The 22,512-nt window shown below is 45.3% G+C and overlaps 1 long non-coding RNA gene across 1 annotated transcript; it reads left to right on the plus strand.

Annotated features, from left to right (window-relative positions):
• Nucleotides 1-8,417: 8,417 nt before the first annotated feature.
• On the plus strand, nucleotides 8,418-22,288 carry LOC144100373 (uncharacterized). Its single transcript, XR_013307632.1, has 3 exons — nucleotides 8,418-8,526; nucleotides 9,886-9,927; nucleotides 22,242-22,288. It is a non-coding gene; the product is annotated as an uncharacterized LOC144100373 (long non-coding RNA).
• The last annotated feature ends 224 nt before the right edge of the window (nucleotides 22,289-22,512 follow it).

Below are 22,512 nucleotides of genomic sequence, written 5' to 3' on the forward strand. Positions count from 1 at the left end.
GACCGGGATGCGTTGTCGTTGGGCTGGCCATTCGTAGCCGAGAAAGGCTCAACCGTGTGAAGTCCGGAAAGCAGGAGTGTTGCGTCAGGACTGGAGTTGACGACGGATGCTAGGTACGGGACCCGGGGGCTCGAACACTCCAGCAGCTGCGAGCTCGAGAGTCCGAGGAACTGCACCAAGAAGCGTAGAACGTTAGCACGGGCCATCGCTGGCGTGCTGCCGAGCCCACTGAAGGGCGCGCCGCTCCGAGCTGCCTTTTTAGGACAAGTCCACGCATGCGCAGGATGTACAGGGGCGGTTCCGGCGTTCAGGCGGCTCAGGGAAAGCCATGATGCTTGAAGATATGGTCCGTGGCCGTGCAGAAATTGCGCGGACCGGGATGCGTTGTCGTTGGGCTGGCCATTCGTAGCCGAGAAAGGCTCAACCGTGTGAAATCCGGAAAGCAGGAGTGTTGCGTCAGGACTGGAGTTGACGACGGATGCTAGGTACGGGACCCGGGGGCTCGAACACCCCAGCATCTGCGAGCTCGAGAGTCCGAGGAACTGCACCAAGAAGCGTAGAACGTTAGCACGGGCCATCGCTGGCGTGCTGCCGAGCCAATTGAGCACCAATTGCTCGCGGGGTGGCTTGTTGAGCTCGACCATGCCAAAGAAAAAAGAATTCGAACTCCAAATCGTGTGTGAAAACGTTGCAACGCTTCTCGTGTTGATTTTTCTAGCGGGGGTTATAACGTTCTTCTCATCACCAACTGCCAAGTGCAAGATCCAGCCAACGAATATGGGTGTTATTCACACGCTTCAGATTTCCTAACATCGGTGCATCATCCAGCTCATGCAGATAGCAATTCCTAGATCAGATCGAGAAATGAACCGACTCGGATATCTTTGTTGGCTTCTGTGAAAATGATTAAGGCGATCTAGATGAGACTTACTGCGGAGTGCATCAGCACTTGCTTCCATAAAGCATGCTTTATGGGGTAGATAACGACTGAGGCGCTGTTGAACATCCGCGTGAGAAGAAGCACATAAATTTGTAGAAGCGTGTTGCTGATGCACGAATGGCTGAACATGATCTTGCCTAGATGGCTCAGTTGGCGCATACCAAGACGCGTGCATCGCAGAAGCCATTGCAGATGCAGCACGAGTGCTGCTCAACTTAAAGAATCTGATGACGATGACGAGGCAATCTGCCACTTTATCGTAAACGCTTTAGCAACGATTAGTTACATCGTACTGTTCTTAAAGCAGCCTATCTGTTGGCACTTACGACTGCAGCGCGGAACAAAGTATGACGACTCCTGAAGGATTGAAAACCGCCGTGTTCCGAAACGCATAACCAACTGTTGCAAGAAATCAACGCCAATTTCATTGCACTTCGTATCTGTTGCTGTAAAATTAGAAGTACGCTTACTACGAACCTTGGATACAACGAATTCAATCCGGGAAACCGTCAGGTTTGTTATAAGTGGGTTAGACTGCAATTTTTATGAGATATTAAGCCGGCATTCATCATGTGCACTACAATTTTCATGTTTTCTGCTTCTAGAAAGGCAACTGGCAATCAACATGGTTAGTGACATGCTGCTGTCTATATCACCGCATCAGTGAGCAGATGATCCCGGCGAAAAACTAGTCAGTCTGCTTAGGACACGTAAGTTGCTGACAATCCCAATGTTGTTTGGGTAAACGCCATTAGAAAATATTTGAGTTCGTCCTCGTGGGCGGCTTACTCTGGCACGTCAAACAATGTGGCTGCACGACTTTTTTTTAAACAAGCTTGAAAGCCAATAAAACACCCGCCTAATGCAGCAGGGTTTTCATGTTAAATGGCGGGCCGCCGCGTCGGCTCAGTGGTTTTAGCGCTTGGCTGCTGACCAAAAGACGCGGGCTCAATCCCGGCCGCGGTAGTCGAATTTCGATTGAGGCGAAATTCAAGTGGCATGTGTACTGTGCGATGTCAGTGCACATTAAAAAACCCCAGGTGATCGCAATTTCCGGAGACATTCACTACGGCGTCCATCATAGCCTGAGTCGCTTTCGGACGTAAAACTCCTATAAACCAAACCACGTTAAATGGCCTAATGGTCTGCTCCAAAGTTTTTTTTAATAAGCGAGTCAGGAAGTCTGCACAGCGCCTCCTATATTACCACTGTGTCTTAAATCACTCTAAAATAGCAAATCAAGCCATCGCTGCCCATCTGTCTTAACTATGGCTGCTCGCTAGCTCGTCTGCTTTTCACTGGTGAGGCTCGTCAGGTGGCGACGGACTCCGGACCACTCCGCGTCGCGAAGGTGGAGGGTATATCAAGTGCCATCCGTGACCACAGCCCGAATTACTTGAAATAAATTCACCGCTCTACTTCGCGGACGGCTGGGAAAGAAGGCGTCTGCGGTCCTCATATCGGGCAGGCAATCTGGCGGCCGCAGGCGGGACTTCGCCTCAGAGCGAAGGTTACGGCAAACATTGCGCAGCGTACAAACTTGATTGAAGTAACCGGTGCTGAGTCTTCGACCCCACCTTGAGTATACTAAGGTAACCTTGCGCCATGGCGCCCTTTGGCCACAGATGCCCTTGCGCCATCCATCATCATCAGTAACCCGGTGATCCTGTCCGAATGCGCCACTTCGTGGGTTGCCGGTGAATGATAAGTTTGCGCTGCTTGCCACAGTTTGCGCAAACTCAAGATATCGCCGGAATTCTGAATACAAGAACCGTATTCTAAGATTGGAGCTTCTCAGATGCGTTCCTTTTGGCGAGACTCGATTGTTCAAGGCGTCGGAAGCGCATGTGGCGCTACAGCTGCAGCAGGAATTGCCGAATAAAGTTGTCCATTACGTAACTGCACACACGGGATCGCAGAGAAAAGATTTCAGCTTGCGATGAACGAAAGCCGCTCCGGTGATATTTGAAGGGTTGCAACAGCTTTTAAAACGTTGCGAGACTTCGTGTCATCTCTCATCATGAACATTTTCAATGTGTGGCAATATCAGCTACGCGGCAGCCTACGCCCTTCTCGTGTTCATGCTGGTTCGTCAGTGTAGGCGACACACGCATCGCTACTCCTTCGGGCTTTACAGGACGGAGATGTTCGGCGTCGCCTAACAGAGCCGAAGGCTGCGATGTGGCGGCTCTGCGCTTTGCTCTAGATTTACCTGAGGCGAATTCCATATTGAAACATGGGCATTTCTCGCTGTTTTTCTTTGGCGCAGAAAGATTTGGGGCGGCTCTTCGTCGGAGCGCGTTTGCATAGCACTGTGATGAACCTCTCAAAGTTTCGTGTTCAGAGACTACAAATGGATGCGTGATGCATGACACATACCAAAGTTTTACCCGCCTGTTTTACCAGCTGTCCAGTCTGCACGAACAGAAATACTGAGGACGATATTCACCACCTGCTGCGGGTTTTCCCGGCGCTGAAGCCGGCGAGAATTCCGCACCTGGCGGCAACGGGTTTCTCGCCGAACATTCCGGATTCATATGAGGCTTGTACGCAGGGACCATATCATCGTTCACTGCTTGACTTCATTAGATCAGTCGACTTTTTTTTCATTCATTTAAGCATCCTCGACATCCACCACTGCATACCCTGTTATGCCCTGAGGCAATAAACACCGCTTTAAAAAAATGCCGGACAGCGGTATGTTGCAGTGCTATCAGAGCCTGTTTAAAAGAAAACCAAAGCACGAGTGCTGTGTGCTCAGAGTTCCTGCCATGCCAGTAGCCTTCTTTGAGTGAGGTTGTCAATGATAGCTCTTTCCTAAGCAGCACAGGCAATCAGAACAATATTGCAACAGGATGGTCCCATCCTGGTCCTTTGTAGGGCCGGCCTTTGCAAATACGGTTCGAATATTCGGCCAATTACCTCTGCTGCTAGGGTTGGGGCTTAAAGGTCGCCCAAACCTCTTGATTTTCCAGTTCGGGAGAGTGTGCACGTCGCGTGCCTAACGAGTTTGTTCACAGCACAAACTTCCTTGTGCTTTCTCGACCTCTCTAAATGTGCATAAGACGCCAAAAAGGCTGCGGTTTGTTGCCTACCCAAGGTGATCACCGCCTGCCAGGGCTGCCGTTGCTCGCTGTAAATACGTAAGCAGTTGCGTAATTACTTTCTTCTTTCTTCATTGCATATACATCTTTTGCGTGTTCAAAAAAGTTCTTTAGTTACAGTTTTTATTTAGATAGGCCCACAAGGTGCCCAGGCAGCTTTAGAAGGCCTAGTTGTGCCATTGCCTTCAAATTTCAAGTAAAAGGTTTGTCTAATATCTTCCTTTTGTCGTATTCCGTGAACCAGACAATGGCAGAAGTGCCGCCAAACCTGCTACGAGGCAAAAACCGCGTATGAGTGCATCGCCCTCGAGACATTGGACTGATACAGAAGCTGCACACTTGTAAAGTCCGCAGAATTCTACGTTATGGCTTGAAATAAAATAAAGATTCCTCAAATCGACATTCTCACATTCCATAATACACCCCACATACAATATTACGCCCTACCAAACCATACAGCGCATTAACTGGCAAAACGCGTCGGTGGCGAAGCCTGTCGAATACCTCATTCATCTTTTAAAGCATGTAGCTCTTAATACAAAAATTACATAGGGCAATTAAGACTACTTACGTACTGTGAATGCGAAAGCATGTACACCTGGTGTTTGGCTGCGGCGATGGCGTACCACTGCAAAGCACTGGAGGCCGGCGGTCGCAGTTGCAACATTCCATCTCGGCGACGCAAATTCTACTTGATTCGGGAAAGTTTGTCGCTCATGCACCGCAGAACTCAACAAAAAAAAACGTGGTCAATATCCGGTTAGAGCGACGGGTTAAATACGAAGGCAGCCGGTGGTTCTGCAGATTGATTGCGAGCAAGCCCCCTCATATTATATTTACATTCCGCTCTTTTTCTGGTACATATACTCGGTACAAAACCTTCCATAAAATTCAAAAGCTTGACGTCAAAAGCAGCAGGCGGAGGTATTTAGAGATTTATTATCAAAGTACATGGACATGATGTACATACGGTAGAAATCTAAAGTGACAGTATCCGCAGGCCACTCGTGTGTTCTCCAACGAAGATTTATTCTCGGTGGGACTATAAGCAAGATTTACAGCAGAACATTAGATCACACAGTTGACAGCAGTGAGCTCGCCGAAATACACCACCTATGGTATCAGAAGCACACAAATTCCCACTGGTACCCACATCACATGACCATAAAGTCAAAGAGCGCATATTCACCTCAAATAATTCTTTACCGCGCCTATTCAAATCGTTCAATTTCAACAATAGCGCAAAACGACATATTTAGTGCGGTATGGGCCACTTCAGGAAACTGATAAGATTAACGATGTTTAGAAATAACTAATTCAGTTAAGGATTCTGTGTCCTGGTCATCGACATGAGCGAGTACTTTCACTTCGCAGCGCAAGCGATCAACGCCGAACTATTACGGCAAGCATGGCCTCCGAGGCTTGTGCACTCCAGAGTGAAAGGAGTAAACAGGGAGTAAACTCTTCTCTTTCACACACCCTTTTGTGAAAGGGAGTGTACACTCTTTTTTTACTCCCGCATAGGCGTGCTTGCGTTTACAGTGTACCGCACCGACCTTGCTTAGCAAAGGCAGTGATCTCGCTGTTACCCACCAACGATGGTCGCCATAGCAGACGCAAGCGACGGCTTTGTGAGAAAATAAGGCGTCTATTCGTTCAATATCATTTCGGACAGAGATTACTGGTCCCCGGGAAGAGCTACCGACTGCTCGCTATTCTGTAACTGTCATTTTCAGCGTGGCCGAATAGACTGGCTGCTTTGCGGGGCTCTCCGAAGGTTCCGGGTATGTCCTGATCGATTGGGAGCTATGCAATCAGTTAACGAGATTGTTTCCTGCAAGACAGCCATGGGCCGATCTTCGGATTTCTCTGCGAAGTAGACCGAAGCGCATCGCGTCAGCGATTTTTCTTTAATACTGATCAGAAAATTTGTCGTGCGCACTTCTCTAACTTTAGATTCAGTGTTCTGCCATAAAAATGTATAAAGCGTATATTGTAGATTTTCATTGCCTTAATGTCTCAATGAATATATCTTATATTTTTTTAGCATTTCCTCGACTCTCTTCGATTTTGCCTGTCTATGATCATTTTCTCTACTTCGGCAATACATATCCTGTATTTTTCATTATCTTATTAAAATGTCAGTAGATATTTTGAGATAGGCGGAGATTTTATTAGGAACTCGTATTACTGCTTGAGGGTAAGCTTTCAACCAGCCAAGCCCTGTTCACAAACTTACATCTTCCAATCGAGCATTACCAATGGGCTTATTTATTCAGAGTATAGCCTCTAGCCTCACCTGTAATATGGCGTCTCGTCTAGTGTCCTGTAAACTGTTTTGATACCTTCGTCTGTTACAATAAACCAAATGTCTATGCTTATTTTTTACGCATACCAGCGTGAGAAAACTTGTTTCCGGTACAGCAGAAATAGTAAAAAAACCAAAGTTCGCTGCAGTTAGCTTATTAAACAAAGGGCAGTGCCCAACCTTGATATTAGGCAGAACATTATCAGCATAAAATAACAGATAATTGATTACTTTGTCGCTTGTATTGCTCGTATCGCTTTGTTTCACAAATTGTACCATCACCCCATACTTCGCAGTCGCCTTATCCCACACCCATTTTATGTCTCCCATCGCACTGATCATCCTCATAAAGTCGGTTTTGACACTTGTAACACCAAATATTTTTCTCGTTCATTCTTCCCGCGTACCTCACGCGACTGGAATCACCTTCCCGCTGATATTGCTGACCCTAATAATTCCGAGATGTCCCACAAAGTTATAGCCAGGACTGTATACTGAGGTGTTATCTAGATTTGCCTCTTTGTTGTATTTTTTTCTAATTTTATTCTTGTTTTTCCACTACCCCTCTGTAATGCCTCTGGCCCTGAGAGGTACAATATATATAAAATACTAAATAAGACTGCAGTGTGTGCAGCCACAGGATCAAAGAGCGCGACAGGTAGAAGAACGGATGTGCATTCCATAAACTATGTTCGCACTGTTTCGGCCCTGCCATATGCTAGCGACAACGCCGTTTATTTAAAGTCCTCAAACGATTATATTACAACATCTTCACCACTCACGCCCAGAGGGCTTGCATCAACCACAGCCTTTTTTTTCTTCATGCGGTTTGCTGTCTGCGAGTACACTACCCATATATGTAGAATGGAAGGTAGAAAAAAGAAGCGTGAGCACCACCTGCGGGCATCACGCTAGGAAAGGGTAAAAACTAGACACCTTCCTGGAGTTACTGGTTCCTGGAATGCTTTTCACTGCTATCTGACACACCTGCCTTCATGGAAGCTTTCCAGTACTTGCCCTGTTGATGCTTTTTGATAGCGCAGCAAACTTATTGGCGATCACCTTTTTTTCAAAACAGGCACAACTCAGGGCCATCCTATGGTTATCAAGTATCAAGTATCTTCCAGGTCAACAAAGACGCACGAAATATGATAACCAAATATCTGGCCAGTAGATCAGCGTACCTCCGAAGAAGCGTGTTTAGAAGGTCGTCGGGTGCAGGGGATGATTTTGCTTTCAAGTTTAGCAGCATGGAAAGGTCGCCTTTATACGAGATGAAGTTAAATTGCGTTGGCTGAACTCGTGTTGTGCAAGGCGCCTCACACGGCTTTTATTCTGAAAATAAGCTATGGAAGTTACAGTTAAATCTGTGAGCAATGACAATCTGGCTGGTAACCGTTGTATAGTCGATTTTATTTCAGATACAGGTGCTAGCAAGTACCAAATGCCAGTTTTTTCAACTATTTAAAATGAAACTTTGAGAAACAACACCGTTCTACTAATATTGGAACTTGAGCAGAGTTTAAAGCATTTATCCTGAGCATGGATGGTGGAAAAGTCACGTCTGCAGCAACCGTTCGGGCTTCACCAGCGATCGAGCTCCAGTACAGGACTGCGACACGAAGAAGGCCAGGAAACGTTTCATGTGAAATTGCAGCACCCTTCACAGTTACTTGTGCTGCCCTGTGTTAGCTTAGGAATCTCCAGGAACACACCTGCCTTGTTAGCGTCATGACGAATTTCCAGCACCACACCTGCCTTCGCAACGATATGAGGAATTTCCAGGAACACGCCTGCCTTGTTAATGTCATGAGGAATTTCCAGACTTTTTTATCCCGTAGATGTGGAGAAAAACGAGCCGCTTTCCAAGAACACGGTACGCAATATGAAGAGCTGAAACAGGTTTATCTCTGGATAAAGGTGCTTTTTATTGTTTTTTTTTTGTGCAATGCGTTTATGGCAGCTTTTCTGCACCTGTACGAAAGCAGCAAACTCATCATGCCATGATGTTGCAGCCTAAGGAGTGCCTTATAAAAGGACGGCTTCTCTTGTTTTAAGCAAACCAAGAGTGAAGAGCGATAATTCGCTACACGGCGCCACTCCAGACTCGAGCATGAAGATGACTTTGACGATAGTTTTTCTTGTAGCCTTGGTGGTAGCTGCCAATGCTGGAGGTAAGAAGTTTCGCACCGGTTCCTTTTTCACAACAGTCATAAGATTTTCCAATTGGAATTCTTTTTGGACCGAAGTGAAATGAAGCCACTTTTAAATCTGACATGAGTTGAAACGAGTCATTCAGACAGAAAGCGGTTGAACTGTATAATTTTATAGAGGAAATTTTAATACATGGAATCTTTTATGCAGAAAATTTTATACAGGAAATCTTTTTTTTAACTTTCAAGCACCCAAGGCATTCTGGCCTTTGCCATAGTCTGGTGGTTTTGGCATGGGTTCTCTTTGCTTGCTACACTTAGTCCAGACAATTCATATGCACAAGTTCGCCCGGTGCAATTTAGTGGAATACTGAGTAAGCGCCGTTTCCCGGTTGACTATGAGCCGCCGCGGTGGCTGAGTGGTTATGGCGCTCGGTTGCTGGCTCGAAAGACGCGGGTTCGATCCCGGCCGCGGCGGTCAAATTTCGATGGCGGCGAAATTCTAGAGGCCCGTTTACTGTGGGATGTCAGTGCACGTTAAATAACCCCATGTGGTCGAAATTTCCGGAGCCCTTCATTACGGCGTCTCTCATAGCTTGAATTGCTTTGGGACGTTAAACCCCTAAAAACCAAACCAAACCATGTTCATTATGAGAGTCATCACCAGCTTATTAGATGAAAATCTGTTGATAAGCTCGGCACACTCACACTTCAGTGCCCCTGTTAGAATCTGCCGTTGACAAAAATATCCCCTAGAAACGCCGTCACTGCATTTTATGTTCAGCTCTGTGCTAAGTTGAGACCACCTGCGCCTTCACTTAAGTTGGGCACAGCCTAGCTTTATGGCGTATTACCGGAGCTATGGAAGGGCGGTTGGCATCATAAATCAGTTTGAAGATTCCCATAATCCCGTTGGTCTCAGATACGGTACTCCATTTTGATTCCTTATCTTTCCCATATCATTTATATTTTCATCATTCCCTCAGGTGGTCGTCATTAGGTTTAAATCTTTTGCCTTAAGTCTCAACGTTCAGTCGTGACAGTTAAATGCTTGCTAAAGTATCAAGGAATAAATATTCATAGACTCTGCCCATTACTGATTGTTTCCACTAAATGCACATGAGCCGTTTTCACACGCTCCAGTTAATTTGAATTTGGCCGCTCCGATCGATACCTGTCTACTTTAAGTGAATGGTAATGCCTTGTTTACTTTAAGCCAACAATCGTGCCTTGTATATCCCGCCAGATTTTTCTCTAATGGTAGGAAATATATTTTTCTTGTCTACATAGTGCATAGGCCTATCAAGGCACATATTGTGTTGCCGTCAAATTGAACGAACTACCCAAACCAAAATAATGTGAACTTTTCCTGGTTATTAGGAGCCTGCGGAGAGGAAACGAAGCCACCATCGCCACTCCAATGTAAGCCCCATCAAATACCGCACCATGTTAGAATAAATTTGCAAGAAAAAAGAACCAAGTAAATGGACATTTGCAAGCGCCTATGCCAAAAAGCGAAGTTCAGAGAGCCAATACTAAGACCATTAAGACGTCAAGTGTGACAGAAAATCGCGCGCTACGCTGACCTTTCTTCGTGAGAAAGCTAAGTTCTGAGCAGGCTCTCCTATGCTTTGTCGCTACACGGGCAACATCCAAGGGCCCACGAAATGAACAAAACACTGCACAGCGTTTAGCAAATAAGCAGGAATTCCCAAACTGGGTTTCGTGAAAATTATTGGTTCGTTAGAGGCATATTGCTTTCCTCAATCTCCTAAATTGACAGCTGCCTGAGCCCACGCATTTCCCTTTTCCATGCGCGTTTGCTCTAATCATACAGTGATATATTTCAGAAGACGTTTTTATCTTCAATTCTGAACATAGTTACTTGATTTTGAGTCTTGTTGTGGCTAGGGTGCATGGGGGAGATGTTTTTGCATCTTCTTTTAATGTCAATCTTGAACAGGTAAAGAGGACATTGCTGAAAGAAGTGCTGAAAGATTTTTCAGTGGCTCGATATTGATTTTAAGAACATCTGGATTCAAGGATTCAAGGTACTTCCGAAGTGCTCGCTTCACAAGGGCACGCCTGTTTTCGAGAAGGGAGGATGCATGTAGGCGCGCAATAAACATCTAAGAATGTCGAAATTAACTGCGCTGAAGCGGCGGGGTCTAGATATGCTCTTCATCAGGAATTTTTTTTCTTAGGGTGGTAGCAGGAGGCTTCTTTGAAGTTTTTTTTTGCATATAGTCAACAGAGAAAGAAAAATTGCGAGCAGCACTTAAGTCTCCTTACGTGCGGAATTGCGAAAGCTGTGTGCGCTCTGCCATCTGCGCCATCTGCTATGCCAGTGCGGTACACTGCGAGGGGTTTTCAGTGGGCGCCGCATGATGGCGTTACGAATGCACACCAAGCACGGAGGGAATTTGCGACATCTGTAATTAGAGTGGCCATAATTACTCATGTAGGCATCAATGCACATCTCGAAGGTACGTTTTTAAGAACTGTGCATTCACTAGACATGCCTTTGTTCACCTTCAAACGCCGAAGTGTCGTAGCGGAGGGACAGCGTCCCTTTCTCGCACACCGGCGGCCCGGGTTCGATTCTTGGCGTGTCCCCACTTTTCTATTAGAGTGCATTCAGCTGGAGTGATGGCATCGTGAGGACGCGTTCTGCGGACACAAATGAGCTATATTATCGTTAATAACAAGAATTGTGCACATCGCGAATACTGTAAATGTGATTAAGCTAAGAGGTGCACTTTCGAAGTCTAGTCATGGTTGCGTGAAATCTACTTGGGATGCTAAGATGATGATGATGGATTTTTATGACGCAAGGGCATCTATGGCACAAGGTATTTTCGATTACTCAATCTGGGGTCGAAGACCCATTTTGAAAACATTTCAACCCTGACAAGCCGAACACCAGGCCAAGGGAAAGCTTGTACCCGTTATATCACCGGTCGGTACCAGGCGGCACTGGGGATCGAACCCCGCACCTCCCGCATGGGCGGCGAATGCTCAGCCACTTGCGGTGCCACTTCAGATCATCATCATCATCAGCCTTACTGCACCCACTGCAGGGCAAAGGCCTCTACCATGTCTCTCCAATTAACCCTATCCTTTGCCAGCTGCATCCACCCTTTGCCTGCAAACTTCTCAATCTCCTCCGCCCACCTAACCTTCTGCCACCCCCTGCTACGCTTACTTTCTCTTGGAATCCAATCCGTTATCCTTAAGGACCAGCGGTTATCTTGCCTTCGGATTACATGCCCTGCCCAAGCCCATTTCTTTCTCTTGATTTCGACTAGGATGTCATTAACCTGTGTTTGTTCCCTCACCCACTCTGCCCGCTTCCGATCTCTTAACGTTACACCTATCAATTTTCTTTCCATGGCTCGCTGCGTTGTCATTAACTTAAGCTGAACTCTTTTCGTTAGCCTCCACGTTTCTGCCCCGTAGGTGAGTACCGGTAAGAATATGCTGTTGTACACTTTCCTCTTGAGGGAAATTGGTAAACTGCCACTCATGATCTGCAAGAATTTGCCATATTCGCTCCACCCCATTCTTATCCTTCTAGTTATCTCCCTTTCATGATCCGGATCAGCTGTCACTACTTACCCTAAGTAGACGTATTCCGTCACAATTTCTAGGCTCTCGCTACAAATTGTGAACTGTTGTTCCCTTGCTAGGCTGTTGAACATTACCTTGGTTTTCTGCATGTTAATTTTTAGACCCATCGATCTGCTCTGCTTGTCTAACTCATTGATCATGATTTGCAGTTTACCTCCTGAGTGACTCAGCAAGACAATGTCATAAGCAAATCGCAGATTATTTAGGTATTCTCCATTTATTCTTATTCCCAACTGTTCCCAATTCAGGCCTCGAAATACCTCATGTAAACATGCGGTGAACAGCATTGGCGAGATCGTGTCTCCTTGCCTGACGCCCTTCCTTTTTGGAATTTTATTGCTGACTTTATGGAGGACTATAGTAGCTGTGCAGTTGCTATATATATATATCTTCCAGTATTTTGACATAAGTCTCTTCTACCCCCTGATTACGCAATGCCTGTATGACTGCTGAGGTTTCCACTGAGTCGAATGCTTTCTCCTAATCAATGAAAGCAATATATAGAGGTTGGTTATATTCTGCGCATTTTTCTATCACCTAATAGAAAGTGTGAATATGATCTATTGTGGAATATCCTTTACGAAAGAATGCCTGATCATTTGGTTGATTAAAGTCTAACGTTGCCTGACTCTATTAGCGATTACCTTAGTAAATACTTTGTAGGCAACGGATAGTAAGCTGATTGGCCTGTAATTTTTCAAGTCCTTGGCGTCTCCCTTTTTATGAATGAAGATAATGGTTGCATTCTTCCAAGCTTCTGGTACAGTCGAGGTCATAAGGCATTGCGTATACAGGGTGGCTAGTTTTTCTAGCACGATGTCCCCTCCTTCCTTCAACAGATCTGCTGTTACCTGATCCTCCCCAGCTGCTTTTCCCCTTTTCATTGCTTCTAAGGCTTTCTTTACTTCATCTTTCGTTACTGGCGGGATGACGCATTGCTGTGCACTGCTGTCTTTCTCATTGGCTACTGTACAGGTCTGTATAGAACTCTTCGGCTACGTTAACTATCTTATCCATATTGCTAATGACATTGCCCTGCTTGTCTCTTAATGCATACATCTGGTTTTTACCTATGCCTAGTTTCCTCTTCACTGTTTTTAGGTTACCTCCGTTCTTTATAGCATGCTTGATTCTCTCCATATTAAATTTCCTTATGTCGGCTAGCTTGGGCTTATTTATTAACTTTGATAGCTCCGTTAGTTCTATTCTATCGCTGGGGTTAGATGCCCTCATGTTTTGGCGCTTCTTAATCAGATCTTTCGTCACCTGAGATAGCTTCCCGGTATCTTTTCGAACTGTCCTACCGCCTACTTCTACTGCGCACTCCGTAATTATTGATGTCAGATTATCGTGCATTGAATGAACATCAATATCATCTTCCTCAGTTAAAGCCGAATATCTGTTTTGCAGCGCTATCCTAAACTCCTGTGCTTTCCCTCTAACGGCTAACTCGTTAATGGTCTTCTTCTTCACTAGCTTCTTCCGTTCCCTCTTCAAGTCTAAGCTAATTCTAGACCTTAACATTCTGTGGTCACTACAACGCACCTTTCCGAGGACGGCCACATCCTGAATGATGCCAGGTTTAGCGCATAGTATGAAGTCAATTTCATTTTTAATCTCACCATTGGGGCTCTTCCAGGTCCACTTCCGGTTTTCTCGTTTGCGGAAGAAGGCATTCATGATCCGTAAATTATTTCTATCCGCGAATTCGACTAATAACTCTCCCCTGCTATTTCTAGAGCCTATCCCATAGTCACCTACCGCGTGGTCATCAGCCTGCTTCTTGCCCACCTTCGCATTGAAGTCGCCCATCAGTACAGTATACTGCGATTTTACTTTATTCATTGCCGATTCTACGTCCTCATAGAAACTTTCCACGGTCTGGTCATCATGGCTGGATGTGGGTGCGTAGGCCTGCACCACTTTCAGTTTGTACCTCCTACTCAGCCTAATTACTATAGCTGCTACCCTCTCATTAATACTGTAGAGCTCCTCTACGTTGCCAGCTATATCCTTATTAATGAGGAATCCCATGCCTAGTTCTCTTCTATCCTCTAACCCGCGATAGCACAGTATGTGTCCGTCCTTTAGTACTGTATACGCCTCACCTGTCCTCCTAACTTCGCTAAGCACTATCACATCCCATTTAATTCCCGCTAGTTCCTCAAACAGCACTGCTAGGCTAGTCTCGCTAGCTTAAGTTCTAGCGTTATACGTTGCCAGGTTAAGATTCCAATGGCGGCCTGTCCGGATGCTATGAGCCATATAAGCTACATGTTGGTCTCATCAGTACCCAGCATTCAGTTTGCTCCCAAAATATTGAGGGAGGGCGAAATGTGCCGCTCATATTTTCATTTTATTTAACCTTGAGCTACATCTCGCGATATACCTTCCGGTTATCGGTGTATCCTATATTCGGACCAATTAACGGCAAAATATTACCTGCATGCTGCTCAACCGATATATACTTTAAAAAATGTTCTTCGCATTATAAAATGCTTTACGCTTTTTTTTTAAGCGTCCTTCGATTAAATGCATTCCGCCTTTGCATGGCTGACGTATTGCTTTGATATTTCGCTGTAGGTGGGACAAAAGTTTATGTAGCGACAGCTACATTACGGTAGCATTTCGAGCCTTCACGCTGTCACGTGGTTGATCACGTGGTGCGGAGCAGCTGCCGGCGGCGCGAAGCAGTGGCTGATCAGGTGGTTCGTCATGTGGGTGGTCCCGAGACCTAGTTCCACTCGGCCACTGTAGCTATCGCGTCAGTCCAGGTTTAACCAGAGCTAAACCACCGACACTTTTTTTTACATTTCTTGATTAAAGCTGTATATATGGTCCGCTAAAACTGTCGTCGACGAGGCATACGTCATTGTGCCCGAACAGCTTTAGGGCTTTGAACTCATCCGGACGCTACCCAATACTAAAATGATCTACTTACTCGTTAGCTACTGAAAGTGTGGTATTTTACATGAACAACTTTTTCCAGCGTTCAGTCCTATTCCTCTCACTGATCATGGTTTCCGATATAAAAACACATAAAATCAGGCAAAACCACAGATCGCGAAGTTCGCGATAACGATCCAGTAGAGCGTAGTGAAATGAGGGCTGTTGAGCACCTTGAACGCTCACTTTCCCGCAGTGCCCTTCCTTGTTCCACACCCCCTCCCCTAAAAAAATAAATAAATCAAGAGAGAATGTTTACTACACTCGATTCAATGCAAATGCACGGATTTGTGCTACGTAGAAGACGACGATGAGCGGACGGGGCAGCAGGACAGAGTGCATGGAAGTTGATGACGACGCTCTATAGACAATGCACAGCGCGAGAGCGCGGTGTGATCCATTTATCTTGATGGGACTATTTAGTATCTGGAAGAGCCGTATGATGGGCAGTCACGCCTAATCACCGCGAACAGCGAAATCTTTGTTCTGTGAGCAGTGCGCTTCGGTGCGGGGAGTATATGTTGCCCTGGAAGAGACGCCTAGCTGGCTCCCTTATCTGGATGCATGTGTACCTCCCAGACATTTGAAGTTTGGGAAGGTGGGGACGTGCATGGGTATGTTGGGGGCTCGTATTGCACAGCCTGGTGTTCTGTGGCATGAACATACTCCGATCTTTCTTTCCAGCACTATTTTCATGCAATAAAGAAAAAAAAACTGCCGCGATACCGCGTTGTGTCGCACAGCGGACCTTGAAGCGGATTCGTTCGCGCCGCCGCGTGTTGGGCTCCAAGTCGGGGATATAAATATGATTTCTTTTTCATAGACCCTAAACCTCCGAGCATTCGTCACCAAGAGAGGAATTTCGCTACACTCTAAACTTCCAGATATGCATCGGCAAGAGACCACTTTGCTAAGTTCTGAACCTCCGGATCAATGCTTCCGCAGTGGAAAAAAAATCGATCCTGCAATTTACTTTTCGATTTTTCAAACATTCAGCATAGCGCTTCCGTCCCCCATCTAAGAGACGGGAAAAAGCGGTAGTGCTTTTAGAAGCTAGTTAGCAGTTTCCTGAAGCGGTCAGTGAGGTACTCCTAACGATCTTAGCAGCTGAGTTATTCCGGCACTGCGGCTTCTTCAGCCAGAGGACTACAGTAGTGATCAACGTCACTGCTTTAGAAATATACCAGTTTCCTCCTATTATAACCAATTGCAAACGGTACCGTATTTGCCTCTGGTCACTTGTCATTCTATACTGAACTTGACTTAAGATGAAGCTAAGAAAGCAAACAACTGTGCTCCGAAGAGCTCCAGGACAAGGGGATATTGTTATTTAAAAGCACGGCTGCAGGACATGGCTAAGAAATTGCACGCTAAACGCGTGTTTATTGCTAGGAGACGGTCACTCACCTGCAGGAAGGACCTGAATGATATTTATAACTTCTCGAACAAGAGATTTCTTATAGAGAAAGCCAGACGAGTTGGTTGAAGGCTCTTGGACGTCAGGAAGGTACATTGGAGGGCGTCGTTTAAACTTAGCGGCCAATACCGGCTAGTAGAATGGACGGCATTGACTGAACCGGGCACGAAAATGCCAAACACACAACGTGTATCCAACATTTGAAACATTTGTGTTGCCCTGAAAAATTCTTCTTCCAGAGAAAGTTTCAATATTTATAAAGACCTGCTGTATTTTGTTTAGACACAACAAAAAATTCATCTTGAAGACCAGTGCAAAAACAGACAAAGGACCAGACAAAGAGAAGGCGGCACGGGCGCTGTGTCTCCTTCGTTCCTACTTCGTCTGCTTTGCGCTGGTCCTCAAGAAAAACTACGTCCAACTCGCCCAATACAGCGTGCTGTTATACTCAAGTAAAAATTCGAGGAGTCTGAAATTGCATCCTAAAGATATATGTGCCCACAAAAGTTTCCCGACGCCGAAATCACGAAAAACGTCAATTTCCTCGCAGAATAGAAGAGCATCCAGGCAATGAGGGGTGTATTGTGCAGGTAGCACTGGGAATTACAAAGCACAACCTTCTGTTCATGGCGTTGTTGTAATTTTCGTGTTCCGAAAACTTTTGACGGCAGCTCTACGAGGCGATAGCGGTAATGGGTTCCTGGTGTGACCTGAGGACTTCTTTGCATATCACTACGGGGACACGGGCGCTGTGCTTTGTTTTATTGTGTTATGTTTATTCTTAAAAATTAAATTTCTATCGAAATTTTTCATTGCTATTTTGATTTTTATCCTTACTTTAATTATATCCTGATTTAATTATTACCACAACAAAAAAAGGCCACCCTTTATCCGACCCCAATAATCGTTTCTCAGTGGTCGAGGGCTGGAACGCCAATGTTACGATTCAAGACACAACGTTTCTAGTTATATCTCGAGCATTTTCTTTTCAGCGGAACTGTTTTCCTTTCTTCTTAGGCACTACGTAATGGCGATTTAATGAAGGCAGGACCATTTACATCAAGGAATAATTCTGTAGTGACGTCCTCACTGCTGCACTGTGTGATCGCTGTGGAGTGTTTGAATTACGCGCTTGAGGTTTTCCAGTTGGTAAAAGAAGACGGCCGTCTCGATTAATCGTGATTTTTATCGACACAAAAGAAAATGCCAATGGCGCTAGTTACTCCCCTGGACGATCTCGTGATGCGATGATACAAAACTACGAGCTCTGGGTATTGTCGTGCGTCGCAACTGAGGGAGAGCGGGAAAGTAACGCTCCTCGTATTTTGTGGTCTAGCGACCACAGAATGGTAAGGTCTCGAATTAGCCTAGATTTTAACAGGGAGCAGGGAACTAGAGTAGCTAGTGAAGCGGACGCCCATTAACGAGTTTGCGCTAAGAGCGAAAGCACATGAATTCATGATTTCGTTGCAGAACAGATATTCGGTTTTAACTGAAGAAGGCGATATTATTGTACATACAATGAACGATAATCTCACTGCGATCATTACCGAGTGCGCCGTAAAATAGGTGGTAGAATCTCTCGACCAGATACCAGTAAACTACCTCAGGAAACGGAAGGTCTGATTAAAAAACGCCAAAGCATAATGGTATCTATCCCTATAAAACAATAGGACTAGCAGAGCTATCGAAGTTAATAAATAAGCTCAAGGTAGCCTACATCAGGAAGATTAATATGCGGAGAATTGAGCATGCTCGAAAGATCGGAGGTAGCCTAAAAGCGGCGAAGAGGACACTAGGCAAAGGTAAAAACCATATTTATGTATTAAGAGACAAGGAGGGCAACGCCATTAGCAATATAGATAAGACAGTTAAAGTAGCCGAAGAGTTCTGCTCAAATCTATGCATAGCCAGTGTAATCAGAACGTTAATTAGACAGAGAGTAGCAAAAAGCAATGCGTGATCCTGTCAGTAACGAAACAGGAAGTAAAAAAACTCTTAGGAGCAATGCAAAGAGGAAAGCAGCTGGTGAGGATCAGATAAAAGCTGTTCTATTCAAGGATGGAGGGGAGATTGTGCTAAAAAAAACTAGCCACCCTGTATACGCAATACCTCATGACCTCGGCCGTACCTGAAGCTTGGAAGAACGATAACATTATCTTAATTCATAAAAAAGGAGGCGCCAAGGATTTTAAAAGTCACAGGCTGATTAGTTTAAGTACTCTCAGTTACCAACAAGGTATTTACTAAAATAATCGCTAATAGAGTCAGGACAACCTTATACTTCAATCAACCAAACGATCAGGCAGGATTCGTAAAGGATATTCCACATTGGATCAATCAGGTGATAGAGAAATGTGCAGAATGTAACCAACCCTTATATATAGCCTGCATTGATTACGGGAAAGCATTTGGCTCAGAGGAAAAATCGGCAGACATGCAGGCATTGCGGAATAAGGGTGTAGAAGAGCCTTGTGTGAAAATGTCTATAGCAACTGCACAGCTATCGTTGTCCTCCATAAAGTCTGCAATAAAATTCTAATAAGGAAGGGCGTCAAGCAGGGCGACACGATCTCGCCAATGATCTTCACCGCCTGTTTACAGGAGCCATTCCGAAGTGTAAATTGGAAAATGTTGGACATGAGAGTTAATGGAGAATATCTAAATAATTTTGATTCGCTGATGACATTGTTTTGCTGAGTCACTCCGGAGAATAACTGCTAAGCATGATCAATGAGCTAGACAAGCAGATCAGGGTGGTGGGTCTAAAATTTAACATGCAGAAAACCAAAATAATGTTCGACAGCCTAGCAAGAGAACACCAGTTCACAATATTGGTAGCGATATCCTGGATGTGGTACGGGAATATGTCTACTTAAGACAGGTAGCGACCGCTGATCCGGATCATGAGAAGGAAAAAGCTATAATAAGTAGAATGGGATGGAGCGCATATGCCAGGTTCTCCCAGGTCATGAATCGAAGTTTACCAATATCCCTCAAGGGAAAAGTATGACAGCTGAATCTTATCAGTGCTCACTTACGGGGAAGAAACGTGGAGGCTAACGAAAAGGGTTCAGCTCAAGTTAAGGACAACGCAGTGAGCTATGGAAAGAAAAATGATAAGTAGAACGTCAAGACACAGGAAGTGGGCAGAGTGGTTGAGGGAACGAACGCGGGTTAATACCATCCTAGTCGAAATCAAGAGAAAGAACTGGTCTTGGGCAGGGCATGTAATGCGAAGGCAAAATAACCGCTTAAGCTTAAGGATAACGGAGTGGATTTCAAGAGCAGGCAAGAATAGCAGTGGGCGGCAGACAGGTGGGCAGATGGGATTAAGAACTTTGCGGCCATATGGTGGCCGCAGCTGGCTAAGGAAAGGTTTATTTGGAGAGACATGGGAGAGGCCATTCTTGGCGTTGGGAGTGCACCATTTGAGGTTGTTTCACCGGATTAAAAAAATCGCGCGTATCAGACGGGCGATCTGATGACATGATGCCCAAGCAGGAAGGCCAAGTCAACTGGAAACGCGCTACGCGTCAATCTAAATTGCGCACGGTGCCGGTAGATGGCTCTGGCGATATAGAAAGAGACGCGCAACCGTGTTCATGGTTACAGTGATTGCCACTGTTAAGTGATGAGCGCCCAGCACAGATAACTGTAAGGCTTTTCTTGCGTGCAAAGTGTCTACTAGATTGGGGAAGATCCTCTTTCCGGCTGTAATGGCTCGCTACATTGCCAGTGGCTGACATGCTTCCCAAACGCGATTCTTGTCCGAGTTCTGTTTCTGTCGCATCATCTAAACTGGGAGAACATTGTTGGTGTTGTCGTCCCTATCGTCACTGTCATAGCTTTGTTTCGCTAATTTTTTTTCTCGACTTCTCCAGAGCCCTAATTGAACGGGCAATCCAATGACTTTTATCTCTCCATTTTCCCTCTCCCCAGTCGAAAGCTCAGGGGCTCTAGCAGCATTACCGATGCCCGCGCTGCTCTCAGTACAGCGGACGTCTTGTTGTTTCCGAGGCGACAAGAAACTGGTCTAAACCGTGCAAGAATCGGTGGCTAGTTGCAAATAAAAAAAAAAAATACGATTTTTGAACCTGCTTACCGCAAAAGGAACCTATGGTAAAGGCTGAGTCCCATTCCACAAGCGTAGCACATCAGCTTTAGGCGACATCGCCTGACAGCATCCGCAGCGATGACTGCGTGTACAGCAGGGCACTGCCGTCGGCTCTGAACGGACTTTCTTCGCTTGTTTAACATGGAAATTTGTGCTAAAGCACGTGTGTTGCCATCGTTGTTGCCATCATAGAGACATCTACAAGGCCAGTTTAGTATTCTTACACTCGCCTATGTAAGTATGCTGTCCTTGCGAAACATACGTATATAAAATTCGCGCAGCCGTTATTAGCACTATGCAATTTATTTGCGAAAAAAGCAAGAGTCGATTTGAACATATATCGCGCACTCATATGCACACAAAACTTTCCATCGCTCCCCGCCCCTAGATGCGCCGCTTAGTGCGAAGCACACATTTTGGTTTTATTACTATTTTTTCCAGATAAATGCGACTTCTTGTATCTGCTTTGCATAAAACGCATCTTGCATTTGTCCACGGGCATTTTTGAAAACGGTGGTAGAGTGTCTGACAATCACTTTTCTCATTGAAAATGCTGGTAAGGCTAAAAACCTGGATCGAAATGTGAAAATTCTCATACTGCCTACATCAAAGCACGTATTGCCTTGCGGTCTGCTTCAAGAAATACTCTTATAAAGCTCCCGACAGATGGTATAGAAAACACGTTTAGCATACGGAAAATGGCTGTGGTTTAGCTCCGGTTAAACCTGTAGTGACGTGATAGCTACATCTGGCAGAGTGGAACTCGCTCAGTCGATTTGCAAAGTAAGTCCTTCGCCGCTCCGTTTCGCTGGGCGTTCCTTCTTCATCTTCGTCCCTAGACGTGTATTCACTCTCTCCCCCTCTTTACTCCCCCCACCCACTCGGTTTCGCCGGCGCGCCGCGCCGCCGGCAGCTGCTCCACCCCACATGACCAGCCATGGAGCTCAAGGGCGCCCACGTAGCTCAAGGGGTGCCACGCTGAAAGCTCGAAGTGCTAGCGTAGTGTAGCTCTCGCTACAGTAGTTTCGAATTCGCTTGCATTGAAATTCGAAAGGAGTGAACACTGCCGAAATAAACTGCTGTTTCTTGAAGTCCGCTGTGCCTCGAAGCGTTGCCTGGTCAGCAAATAGTGTACCGTCCGTCCATTGTTAAGACTCAGGGGTTCACGTTCTCTTGTGAACAAGAATGCTATGGTTGATTTTCTTTTTATACAGAATGCTCTTCAACCAAAACAAGAAATCTTTCTGCATGACCAATTGGCAACCTTAGGGGCACGATTAAAAATGGGTAAAAGCTAACGTGGATGCAGTATTTTCCCGTTATACAGGTTAGATTAAATAGGAGAGCGAGTAAAAAAAATTTCCTGAAAACTTTGATTAGGAACTTCGAAGATTAATCAACCGGAAGCCTTCTTTATGTATACTGGCGCAGCGGATGTAAGAAGAGTTAAAAAGTAACAGTGTTTCTGTCATTATGTTCAGCCTGTTTATTTGCGGCACGCATTGACGAGATCTACGCCACAAGAAGAGTTCGCGATTAGATTGTCATCAAGCAACATAATTATCCTTCTCATATAACGCGGAGTAGTCCAATTACAAACTAAAAAAATTTTTGTCTCTTTTTCAGACGGACCTCCCGTCAACAAACAAACAGTAAGATGTGCCTTTCTTTTCTTTCAGTATTCAATCCCATTCGGGCCCGATGTAAATCCTTCGACTACACTGCTTATCCTTAACCAAATCTTCGATTTCCTACACCTGGGTCCTTGGTTTCAGACGAATAGAAAATACGTTTAAAAATGCACCTTGCAAAGCTATAAACAATTAAGATTTATATAGTAACCGCCAGTTTGTGCCGGAATGTTTCTTAAAGACAAATAAGTTGGTCCTGTGACGAA

Source organism: Amblyomma americanum, chromosome 8, assembly GCF_052857255.1.
Source record: "Amblyomma americanum isolate KBUSLIRL-KWMA chromosome 8, ASM5285725v1, whole genome shotgun sequence".
Taxonomy (NCBI): domain Eukaryota; kingdom Metazoa; phylum Arthropoda; class Arachnida; order Ixodida; family Ixodidae; genus Amblyomma; species Amblyomma americanum.